Here is a 3,800-nt window from a genome sequence, read left to right on the forward strand (position 1 = left end):
AACACTTTGTAGAAAGGTTGGTCATGGGCCAAGGACGAACTGACGAACTGATTAACTTTCCACGCCCACTAGCAAAAAGGGGGCATGGCCAATCACAAAAGGCACCTAACTTCCAAACAGATTCACGTAACACCACAATACTTTGCAGAAAGATTGGCGGAGGTATGCACTCTACCGAGTGCCCTCTAATTAGACTTTTTTCTTTAGGTCTTTTTTTTACCTTTAATACTCATCCCCCTCCTCTTCTCCCTCTCCTTCAATGGAGTCAGCACCCACTTCTTCATAATCTTTCTCTAAAGCAGCCATGTCCTCCCTGGCTTCAGAGAACTCTCCCTCCTCCATACCCTCACCTACGTACCAGTGCACAAAGGCACGCTTTGCATACATCAGGTCAAACTTGTGGTCCAGACGGGCCCAGGCCTCTGCAATAGCAGTGGTGTTGCTCAGCATGCACACGGCCCTCTGGACTTTGGCCAAATCTCCACCAGGTACCACAGTGGGCGGCTGGTAGTTAATACCAACTTTGAAACCAGTGGGGCACCAGTCAACAAACTGGATGGTGCGCTTGGTTTTAATGGTGGCAATGGCACTATTGACATCTTTGGGTACAACATCCCCACGGTAAAGCAAACAGCATGCCATGTACTTGCCATGGCGAGGGTCACATTTCACAAATTGGTTCGCCGGCTCAAAGCATGCGTTTGTGATCTCAGCCACAGAGAGCTGCTCATGGTAAGCTTTCTCTGCAGAGATCACAGGAGCGTAGGTGGCCAGAGGGAAGTGGATACGGGGATAGGGCACCAAGTTGGTCTGGAACTCAGTCAGGTCGACATTCAGCGCACCGTCAAATCGGAGGGAGGCAGTGATGGAGGATACAATCTGGCTTACCAACCTGTTGAGGTTGGTATAAGTAGGACGGCCAATATCTAGGTTCCTATGGCAGATATCATAGATGGCCTCATTGTCCACCATGAAAGCACAGTCACTGTGCTCTAGGGTAGTATGAGTACAAAGGATGGAGTTGTAGGGCTCCACTACAGCAGTGGACACTTGAGGAGCTGGGTAGACGGAAAACTCAAGCTTGGACTTCTTGCCATAGTCAACTGACAGGCGCTCCATCAGCAGAGAGGTGAAACCAGAGCCCGTGCCACCGCCAAAGCTGTGAAAGACAAGGAATCCCTGAAGACCAGTGCACTGGTCCGCAAGCTTACGGATCCTGTCCAGCACCAGGTCGATGATCTCCTTGCCAATAGTGTAATGCCCGCGGGCATAGTTGTTGGCTGCGTCTTCCTTCCCAGTGATCAGCTGCTCAGGGTGGAAGAGCTGGCGGTAGGTTCCAGTCCGCACCTCATCAATGACAGTCGGCTCCAAGTCAACAAAAACACCTCTGGGTACATGCTTGCCAGCTCCAGTCTCACTGAAGAAGGTGTTGAAGGAGTCATCTCCTCCTCCAATGGTCTTATCACTGGGCATCTGTCCATCTGGTTGGATGCCATGTTCCAGACAGTAGAGCTCCCAGCAAGCATTACCAATCTGGACACCAGCCTGGCCTATGTGGATTGAAATGCACTCTCTCATTTTGAATTACTAGTGAAGGTCCCAGTCTAATCAGTACCAGTTCTACTTATAGCCTCTGCATGAAAATATGTATGACATCACTGATGTCACAATGTCTATGAAATCATCAGTGATGTCATAAATCCATCACGTATCACTCATGCGTAGAATTAGTGATCTCACCAGTGATGTCACTCGAGCACTCGATGATGATGACATCACTGATGACATCATCAGAGTACATTGGAATTGGTGACAAAGCCGGTTTTTCCATTTTCCCAAATTTAAACCGTTTTTGATCATTTTTCCTGAAATTCTCCATAAATATGCAAAACAGATTAAATTTGGGAATCTGTTCTCTCTGCTGCAACTCTCTGAACCAACTTACACCTGGCATTAAAATGTGTGATCAGATTGCAACCAGATAGTGTTTGACCACATGAAAGTACAGGTAAATGCACCCAAGACACATTGAGGATGGATTGTGATTAGGCATTAGCTGTGTGTATGCAAATCTAATTGTCATTAGTAACATTAGACAACATGAAGTAACATTAGGTGTGGAGATGAACGAAACCCAGTAGCAGCTCATTTCAAGAAAATGGGACACAGTATTGCCTCTCTACGCTACTGGGGTATAGAGAAGGTAGATAGGCCCCCTCGAGGGGGCGATCAGAATCGATTATTATTGCAACGAGAATCCTTCTATATATATACACTAAATACCATGGCCCCTCATGGGCTGAATGAGGAGTTTGACGTTAAACCTTTTCTGTAAATAGCTTTTTGTCTTTTAACTTTTAATTAATTCTCTTTTTATTATACTGTCTTTTTGTCTATGCCTTCCCTATGGTACCATATTTGTGTACTTATTTGATCTGTGCAGCTAGGCCTTGAGTGATGTCTATTTGGAGCCTGTAAATGATTGCTCTATTCCTAATGTGTCTTTTTTTTTGGGATCCCAAATACACCCTATAATTAGTCCATTGGCTCTTTTGCCTCTTAAAACTGTATTGTGCTGCATTATGTCATTACATTATGTCACTAAAATGAATGATTTTCTATTTTTCTACTCATTATACTGTTTGTGGCCTGTCCCCTTAAGATGGGGGGGGGTGTGTCCATTATCCCCGACACAGCTGGGACTTGATTGTCTGCTCCCTATTTTAACCTGCCTATGTCTGCACTCTTCATACCTGATGAAGACCCGAAGGGGTCGAAACGTTGTATGAGCTTTAATTAAACTTGTGGTCGCTGGAGCTTCAACAGTGTGCGGATTTCCTCTTCTTTCTTTAAAGCATGAATGACAGATAAATAGATTGGGGGTCGCGGCTATAAAAAAGAAATCCTGGGCTATTCATAAAACATTCGGGGCTATAGCCCCCAATGCCCAGACCTAACGACGTCCATGGATACAAACATATTAGAATGTTTTCATAGAACACCAATGGTTATACAGGTAGGAAAACTGACTGTCCTTTAAGAGCTCTTTGCCATTCACACAGTGGGGTAAACAAGTTCAACAAGAAAGCAATATGGTGTTACTCCAGACACCCTGATGGAAAAAGAGGCTTCCACTTAGCCATGTGTCCTACATTAATGTTTACAGTGATGTGGTTGAGTGGATGTTGAGTATTGACTTTGGGGTTAAGGGTTTTGATGGGAGAGGGAGGGACACCGACAACAATAAGTCAGCATTTGTCGGCCGTCTGAACTGACGTCTAACTATGAGTGATGAAAGACCTCTGAGATCTCCCCCTACCTTGGATAGTGTCCTCAATCATTGGCCGCCCCTCCCTCGCTCTCAATTTTGCCTGATAATGAAAATCAAGCTTGTCCAAAGTTCAGAGAAAGCACAGATGATCGATTGTAGAAAACACTCTTTGTAATGGTCTGGGGGCTTTTCGACAGCTTATGGTCCATCACATTTGGCAAACTTGTAAAGCATTGAAACAAAGTCACCCATGCTTTCAAATTGAATCTATTCTCTCTGGTTCCCTTCGCATTCCGTCTCTCTCTCAATGCCTCTTGTACTCTCTCTGTCTTTCTCTCTCCCTCTCTCTTCATCTCACTGTTGTGATTGAGTGGTATAACCTTTTAGTAACAACAATATTGGTGGCTGCATTGCGAGGGAGCAGTGCTTACTTTGGTGTTGTTTGTTGTATTATATCATTCTGGCTCTCTTTACACCGACTAAAGTCGCTCCCCATCTGCTTCCCGAATTCAGTTTTTCAGAAGACATG

At 45.1% G+C, this 3,800-nt stretch overlaps 1 pseudogene across 1 annotated transcript; it reads right to left on the reverse strand.

Moving 5' to 3' along the window:
• Positions 1–222: 222 nt before the first annotated feature.
• LOC310790430 (tubulin alpha-1B chain pseudogene) lies at positions 223–1,578 on the reverse strand (annotated as a pseudogene). Its single transcript has one exon. The product of its transcript is annotated as a tubulin alpha-1B chain pseudogene (transcript).
• Between the last annotated feature and the right edge of the window lie 2,222 nt (positions 1,579–3,800).

This window comes from Poromitra crassiceps (genome assembly GCF_964638095.1).
Source record: "Poromitra crassiceps genome assembly, chromosome: 15".
NCBI classification, from domain to species: domain Eukaryota; kingdom Metazoa; phylum Chordata; class Actinopteri; order Beryciformes; family Melamphaidae; genus Poromitra; species Poromitra crassiceps.